We start from the raw sequence: 9,181 nt of genomic DNA, 5'->3' as shown, positions 1-9,181 counted from the left end.
AGAGATGATAATAAGAGACCTGGAGGATGAGCAATGAGCAGCTGAAATTTATTTTAATCAAATTACAAGATAATTATTGTTTAATATTCCACTTGGATATAGCTTATTTTCTGCCCGACACATCTGTTAAGCTGTGTTTCAGAACTGTTCTCACTGAGAATCTGAAAGCACAGATTACTCATCACCACCTAATTTGCTAATGCCCACAAGCAAGTACATTTGTATTCCACCATATTTGCAGCACATCTGAAACAAACACAATGTAGTTCAGGTCACCAAGTACATGGAAGCAGAAAGGTAGCATTACAAAGCTAACAAATTAGGCAACGGTGAACTTTTGTTTAGGTGGTTGAAAACATCAGCAGCCCCTGGCTGGTTGTTCCCATCTGTCTGTTGGAGGTTGGTGACCCCACAACCCTGCTGTGGGAGGAATATCTCTGAACAATCCCCAGTTTACTGCAGGCAAAGGTGTTTGAGCTGGTCTTGTATCAGCGCTGTCACTGACTATCTCATCAGTCTTGCCTGAAAGTAGATTATAAAGCAAACGCACAAGCCTTTTGGCCGCCAAGTCATAAAAAAACTAGGTGGTACATTTGGGGCCATTAATGGCTTCAGCTGAGACAGGTAGATTCAGAAGGGATGTTTGCCCATAGCCTGATTGGTGCCTTTTGTTTAATTTACATTCCTCAGCCAAAGAGTCTGAGTTTTCTGGAGGCAAAAGATTTGTATTGGAATATGTTTTGAGTACGTTTCTGAGGTCAGTAAATAAAATATTTTTCTGCTAAACATCTGCTAAATCATCTCCTTTTGCTGTAAGCTTTCTAAAGATTTTCTTTCTTGTTTTATTAAGGCAAAGAGGAGCACACATAGTCATATCCATGGCTGTGACAGAACATGGTACAAAGAGCTTCCCTTCCAGGAATTAAATGGTGACACAAAGCTGGGATATCATTTTCTAAGTCACCTGTGCACACATGCCCACATACAGGCACAAAGACACAGAGCAGTGCAGAAACTCCAGGGTTTATAGTAGAACAAAGCAGTCAGCATTATTGATGCAGAAACTGATTAGCAAAAAGCAAAACACAATGCTAAAGAAACACCACTTGTTCTGGAGGTCAAAGATATTACTTTAGAGCAGCTTTCCTCATTGTCCAGACCTGAATATTGAATTGTTCATAAATGCTTCTGCCGTAGCCACATCCTTGGACAGCATATACAGAACACTGCAGCAAACACTACTCTTAGCCCATTTTATTACTATTTCCTTTCAGCTGGAAACATTTTTTTTTGTCTAATGTTTCAACACGACAGTACTAAGTTATGCAAAGCAAACAATTAGTCAATAAAAAGTTGCACTTAAGTATTCTGTTAGTAAAAGAATGCCTTTTTTTTTGTTTGTTAGCCCTCTCCTTTTTCCATTTGTTTGTTTTTTGTTTTGTTTTGTTTTGTTTTTTTAACCAGCAGAAGACTATTACCTCTCTGCAAGGCTGCTTTTTTGTTTCACAATCCCGGTAAAAAATTCCCCTTGAAATTACCAGTTCTAGCTACAAACAGAGATGAAACCCATGCACAGTGAGAGGCAGCCATCATGGGAAGACAAACTGGGAGCCAAGGGTGACCCCAGCACAGGTAACACCTCATCAGCAAGGCAGTCCCACTGGGGCTGGTCCCTCAACAGCCACAGCAAGAGATGAACCAGGTCCAGGGTCCATCCAGGGAGCTCAGTCAGAAGCAAAGGACATATGGCTGGAGACAGGCTCAGACATACATTTGAGGACCCCATCCAGAAGTCCAACCACCTACAGCATAAGTCTGAGGTACATCCAGGAGACAGGCACACCTACACCACAGCTCAGGTTTCAGGACAGATATGAAGGATAGGGAGTCCCAGGGCAGGGGGTGGAGGTCCCAGGTGAGGCTGGTCAAGGCCATTAAGGTCAACTGGTGCTTTCAGGGCCTTGACATGTCTCACCATGAAGCAGCTATAATGCATATTACAAGTCCTTCTTTATTGCAGCTTTCCTACAAGAAAAAAATCTTCAGTCTAAAAGTTATACCAGTATCAGCAGTATCAAAAATATTTTGTACAATTCTGACAGTAGAAAGTTTTATCTGACGTTGCATTTCTTTTATCTATCTTGAAAACCTTCTAAAAGACTATTCTATGTCTTAGTACTAGATATATTCCAACACTGGACATAATTTCTTATCTTGCCATGTATTATTTATCCCTTATAGATGTTTCATTTAAGTTCTATGTTGTGGGTGCTGTACAGGTATAAAATAGAAAGCCAGTTTCTACCCCAGCAGAAGTTAGTTTTTGCCCACAGTAAGCTTAGCTCAAGGCACTACAATAAATAGAGAAAGCAGTAGAACAAAATGGAAGAGGAAAGACAAGGGAAGTTAGACTGTGTGTTAACAAAAGGCAGCAAAATGCATCTGCATCATTTTGGTTTAATTCTTCAGTTGGAAATCGCAGCTAATTATCAGAAATCCCCTTTGGCTGTTTATCTCCAGTAATATTTCTGGAATACGGTTTCAGCTCAGTGTAAAATTCAACTCACATAATTATTAATTTATTTCTTTTCCATCAAACATTTTCTAGTAATAAGAATTCCAGGCACTGAATTTAAAGCAAAACTATTTTTCTTAATTGCCCTAGCATCTGACCTAGCATTACCCAATGTCCCCTTCTGCTTACTTGCTAAGTCACTGTCTTGTGAAAATGGGAAATATACACAGATCTGCTATTTCTGAAGAGAAGCAGCCAAGGAATGTGAAATGTACAGCAGATATTCTGCTCCTCTGAGATGAGCCAGGAACATAGATATCTCCGAGATACTCTCTCTTAAATTCTACAGATTCATGAATCTGGGGTGTGAAATATGTATTAGTCACAAAGCTTTAACATGTACAGAAATTATTTACGAAATAAACACTACATTTTCTAGCTTAAGTATCTGGTCACCGCATACCCTTCTGTTAGATACCCTCATTTTGTAAATAGCCTATAGAAAGAGGTAGGAATATAGATAGTCGAATCCCCCCTTCCCCAAAATGTACATTTTAAAAGGAAGTTTTCAGAAGTCAGACAAAATAAATCACTTTTTTAAAAAAAAAGGGGCTGGTCTCTCTTTTGGAGATTTGTTGCCTTACTTAAATCTGCAGTTAAGTTCACCTATCCTCAGAAAACTCAGACTTCTCTGTGGAGGGTTTGTTTTTAAAGCCACATTTTGAAGAATTTGGCAGTGAGGACTATATTTAAAACACAAACAAAAGCTGAGGACACAGAGCTGCCCTTTAAATTTTATGCATGAAGATCAGTTTGATGTCGCATCTGCTTTAGCAAGGTGGATGTGCAACCTCAGCGCTCCCCACTACTTGAGGAAATTTAATCCCAAATAATTTTGGATTGTACCTTAAGCACCAGGCAAGGGATTAACTAGGTAAAAATGGTACTTGCCATTGTTTTTGCTTCAGCTGTCATTGCACACAGAAGAACATAAAAGTCATTTGGCCACACAGCATTAATGCAAGAGGGGACATGACAAAATAAGCAAAAACACTCTTTTGGGTGAACAAGAGAGTAATCAGAGCTCTAAGCACTGATCCTTATTCAGAGGTGTTTTACAAATTTTATCTATGATGCTCTAATACCAATATTTATCACAGAACCATTTCAAAATCCAGGTCACTGTCTTCCCAGTGCACATCCTAATTACTACTCTACAGGGTGAAGGTCTCTCTTGTGCCCTGTCTTCACAGTCCAGTGAAATGGTCTGCTTTCCTTCCCCAGACACTTTATTTCCTCAAAGGGCGTGAGCAGAATGACTTGTCATTTATACCACTGTCCACACTTGGCTGAAAGCATGCTGCAGCAGAATGGATAGGAATTACCCTTTTCTGGGATTTGCACATCTTTTAGACATAGTTCAAACAGCATCAAGGGCTCTGAGCAACCTGATCTAGTTGTAGATGCCCCTGCTCATTGCAGGGGGGTTAGACTAGATAACCTTTAAAGTTCCCTTCCAACCCAAACTATTCTATGATTGTGCAATTCTATAAGATAACCTCAATAATAATAAAAATGAAAGCTGAAATAAAGTCATTCTGACTATTTTTGTTGGGACCTTTACTTACTTTATGGTCTTGTGTTCCTATATGTGTCGGCCTTATTCCCACACATCATCCACAGGCTAAGTGGGTATGACCTATCCATTGCAGCTGTACCTGACTAAAGGGTAAGGACCTTACTGCACTGCTCCTCACAGCAGGAGGAAAATCTCAGTCAAAAGCAAGGGGTTTGTACCTTAGGCTCTGTTATAGTTAATTTTGGCAGGAGGGGGATCAAGTACAGTTTAAATCTCAGGACTGGACATAGGTCCCAGAGATAAATATAAGGAGGTCAAAGGAGTAGCTCTAGAGTCCAGGACAGCACAATCATGGATGTCAGATGACATTAAGGAAACTAGGAATCCCTATGGTCAGCTTGTATCCTCCAAAAATACCAGTAACCAGAACAAGGGCAAAAGTTACTCGGTTTTAGATTCAAATTACTGCAGACAGTGAACTGCTGACCTGCTTGGGCATGTAATTGGGTTAGAAAACATTCCTCTGTATAAACTTGGGGAATTCTGTATACTTTTCTGAGGGAAAAATATATATGAATACTTACAAGTCTCCAAAATTGTTCACTAGTATGAATCAAGGATATTTATTTTTTTCTGTTTTGCTTCTGAATTCAGTATACATACCTATTTTCTGCCTCTCCAAATGCTGTGCAAGGCAGCCTGGCTGGTTTTTTTTCTGTTTTGCTTCTGAATGCAGTATACATACCTATTTTTTGCCTCTCCAAATGTTGTGCAAGGCAGCCTGGCAGCCTGTGCTAAATGAGGGGCAAACAAGGCTCCCTGGTGCATGGCTGAGGACTTAAGCCTTTCTTAAATGAACATGGGTTGTCTCAAGGGAAGAACGTATCGTGGTTGAGTTCTTTTATATCAGCTAATCCTTTCAGAAACTGCACTGAAAACCAAGAAATGAAACTGAGTTATTATACCTTGGTTTAGATTTTCACAAAGAAATAACCCTTCTTTATAATTTTCATGCAAATAATAATACAAGTGGTAGCTGCAAGATACAATAATTTCTTCTATAGGAGGCTCATCTTGTTTTCTAAATGTGGGATTTTACATACAAGCTCAGGAATCCGTGTCTGTGTCTCTATACACTCTCATCTATACTGATATGAAAAAGAAGATTCTGTGCATATTGGCCAGGACTGTTGAAGGAATAAGGGCAGAATGGAGAATTGCCCCAGATACTGGTTGAATAGCAAACTGGTAGAAAATCCAAACGGTAATTTTCTGGTTGCCAAACACAGTGACTAGGAAAATACTGGATGCAGCATCAAAGAAAGCACTTTAGTTTACAAATTATTTGTTGCCATTATTTATTAAATATCTGAACATTAAATATGTTTGGATAAATTAGGATTATTCTGGTAACAGAAACAGACTACATTTGTCAGAGTGCCTATTTAAAAAGATGCTAGTCTGTCAGCAAGTCCTTATCTGTGGGAAAAAGCTAATGAATGTGCTTTATGAATTTTTATTTTATTATTCTAATCTCAAATTTCAGCGTTGACTTGTAGTCACCAATTCTGCTGTATTCCTGTAATGAATTTCTATCTTGCATAACAAGGCTTTGAATTATATGCGTGTAACAAATATGTCCAACTTTAGGTGCATAACTGAAATCCAAGAGGCAAAACACAACTGTAATGAGGCTCCAGAGGTTAATGAAGAATAAGTACCTAGACTTGTTTGTGTTTCTTTTATGCTGGATGGTAGATTAAGAAGCAGTGCAGCTTTAATACATATTTCTATTCAGATGTATATCCATATAAATCATATCAAATTTCAGCCCCTTGAAACCCTCATTTTTCATTTATGGATATTTTGGCAGACTACATGTTTAAGAATATGCCAGCTGCAGATATTTAAAACTTTTTGTTCTTCTAAGATGTCATCTCTTACAAAGAAATCTCCAATTCCCATTCCTCATCTAAACCTTCCCTGATTTTGGGATTTAGCATAAACATTTCTACTCATAACCATCTGATATTTGACAGACACCATGCACAAAATTCTGACATCTTTTCTCAGAGAAAATCCATAATAACTGTAATAATGGGTCTTAGTAAATTCTGTCTATTGCTCAGAGATTTAATTCCGTCTTATTTCCAATTAAGAATGGCTATCAGCCAGTAACATTGCAAAGAAAAAATACTAGAAGGTTTGGCAAGATTGTATCTGCCTCTTTGATTAGATTTAGGTATTCCTTGACTAGTCAAGTTTCACACAGTAAAGCTAAGATACACTTGCTTCCTATTTACTACAGTTAAGACTATATACATTTACATTTTGTGACATCTCTGCTTCTGTTATCCCACGATCCCAAATGGATCACTGTTATCAATGTACACTAGTATGCCTACCCTATAAGGTTAAGGAGAGAAAAAGAGGCCAAAAGAGGACTACAGGAGAAAAAATGCCTCTGTTGTGGAAACACAATACCTTGTGCAGCCAAGACTATAAAATACAGAAACTGTAGTCTTGGTATCCAAGAAAATGGGAAGAGATTCATCTAAATCTCATTCCAGCCTAGCTTTCCTTAAGTTTGCCAAGACCTTTCATAGGGTACCTTTCCGTGAAGCTGTTGAATCTTAAGAAACTACTTCTGTCTTCAGAATCAAGACATACTAGTGAAGATTTGCAGTGAAATGCGTACTGACTTTTATCTCTGGTTACAGGGATATCCAAGTCCTCTAAACTGGTAGTTACTGTCGATCTCTAGGCATTAGCTGCCTGAATCTTGATTTTAAAAAATATAGTTTCCAGCTTTCATCCTCCTGTGCCAATCAGCAACAAGGAGTCTGGAGAATTGCTTAGCCCACTGTCCTCCACTGGGACCACAGAAAGGTGGTCAGCTGAAAACATTGCCTAGACACACTCAAAAACCAGCTTCCTTCTATTTCCCTGAGGTTTTCTTCATGACAGATTAAACACTGACAGGTGTCACATCTGGACTTTTCAGCAGCGTAAGCATGGCTGAATCCTAACCCCTGATCAAGAACGATAAATTATTTCCATTATGATGAGCAATAATTACCTTAAGGAATTAGTATTGAAGCTCCTTAATGAATTTAGGTTTTCAAGAAGCTTTTGCAAAGATTCTTTGACAAAGGCCATTTTAAAAGAGTTCAGTGTCATGGGAGGAAGAAGGAAAGTCCTCTCACGGATTAGTAACTGGTCAAAAAACAATCAACGAAGATTAGGAATAAACGTCAGATTTTTCACAGAGAAGGAGGATACCAGCAGACTACCTCAAGTATCTGTGTTTAGAGATATGATATTAAACATATTCTTAAATGATCTGGTTAAGAGGTAAATAATCTCTAAATGGTACGAGATTAATTACAAAAGTCAGCACTGGAACTGACAAGGACAAGTTGCAGAATGGTCTAACGATAGAGAATAACTGCATGATAAATAAATAAAATTCAAGGCAAATAAAATTCATCCTTCATGAATGTAAATTCATACCTATCATCGTGAAAGGAAACAAACCATAAGTTGACAAATATAATACTAGATTTCAAATGACCATGAGGAAGGTGATCCTGGAAGTAGATCTTATTTAAAGTTCTCCGAAAACATCTTTTCAATGTTCATAAGTGATCAAAACTTCCGAAAATAGAATAGCAAGAAATATTATGAAAACAGTAAAGAATCAAATGGAAATAAGGTACTGTGATTCTACCCCAAAGGAGCACAGTAAAATCAGAAAATAAGTATTACTGGGGATTTGGAATGTTTGTATGTGGGGAGAGATTAAATAAACTAAGATTCTTCAGTATGGAAAATGAACAAAATATGGGAAAACTGGAGACAAGTATGTAGAAACTGTGAAAGGCATAGAGAGGGTGAATAGGGAATTCACTGTTTCCCATAACACAAAGACAAGGTGGAACAAAATGAAATTACCAGGCAACTGGTCTAGAACACATAAACGGAAGTACTTTTCATGTGACACATAATTAAATTGTAGCACTCACTGTGATAGGATGTTGTGGATGCCAAAAGTATAAATAGGCTCAAAAAGCAATTAGCCAAAATTAATGGAAGAATTCATGGAAGACCTCCATTCTGAAAGTCCCCAAGTCTCAGACTGCTGAAAGTTATAAGGTTATATAACCAGAGGAAAAATCATTCTGTGCTTGCAGTGTTTTATTGTTTTTCCCAAGGTATCTAGAAGTAGCCACTGTCAGAGACAGATCAGTGAGCTAGACAGATGTTTGTCCCGATATTACAAAGTTGTTCTTACACTTAGACCTGAGAATTTAATTGTTTTTTTGTTGGAAGTATGAACTTCACTCCTATTCGAAAGTAAGCATATTTTAAAACAAAAGTCACAGCTGAACTTTTTATCAGTGGTTGGATAGCGGTTGCAAGCTCGTGATGAAATTACTGTTTTAATGCTGTCCCAACTCTGGCAATGAGTAGAAGCTCTTGTCATTTGATGGCTGTTTTATATGGTAGAATCAATGGGGTCAGTCTGATTCCCAGACAGGAGAAGACTGGATCCTAAAGCCATATTCACAGTTAAAATTCAAATTTAAAAGGGGTTTGGTTCAATATACCGCAGCCCTCTTCATTAGCAAGGCACACTGATTGGGGTACACCACAAAGTTTGCACTGACAACCATTCATTCTGTGCAAGGTCTTAGGATGTGGTTCTGTGAACCCCCAGTAACGTAATCGGAGATGAATTTCTGAAAATTATTGATACTATACAGGCTTATTGCCTGCACCTACCAGTTTTCATGACTGGGGCCCTTGTCTAATTTTAAGTAGCCTAGGGAATGAAAATTTTAGCTCATTTCTCCTTTCAAGATCCATGGAAGAGCTTCAATCTAGACAATAGCAAGTGACAAGACAGGTGTTAGCGTAGGGAGTATCAACGGACCCCATATTAGTGGACTTGATTATTTCAGAGATGAGGCTGAACTGGAGTTTTGCCTATTCATTTAAAATGTGTTTTCCTAATGGATAAGGAGGCATTGTGCTGTCGAATAGCCAAGGGAAGGTGATGGGGTAGGAAGGAAAACAAAAAAACA

The sequence above is a fragment of the Charadrius vociferus genome, unplaced genomic scaffold, assembly GCF_000708025.1.
Source record: "Charadrius vociferus isolate BGI_N301 unplaced genomic scaffold, ASM70802v2 scaffold155, whole genome shotgun sequence".
Taxonomy (NCBI): Eukaryota; Metazoa; Chordata; class Aves; order Charadriiformes; family Charadriidae; genus Charadrius; species Charadrius vociferus.
The sequence above is the reverse complement of the archived record's forward strand: the minus strand, read 5'-3'. Positions refer to the sequence as shown.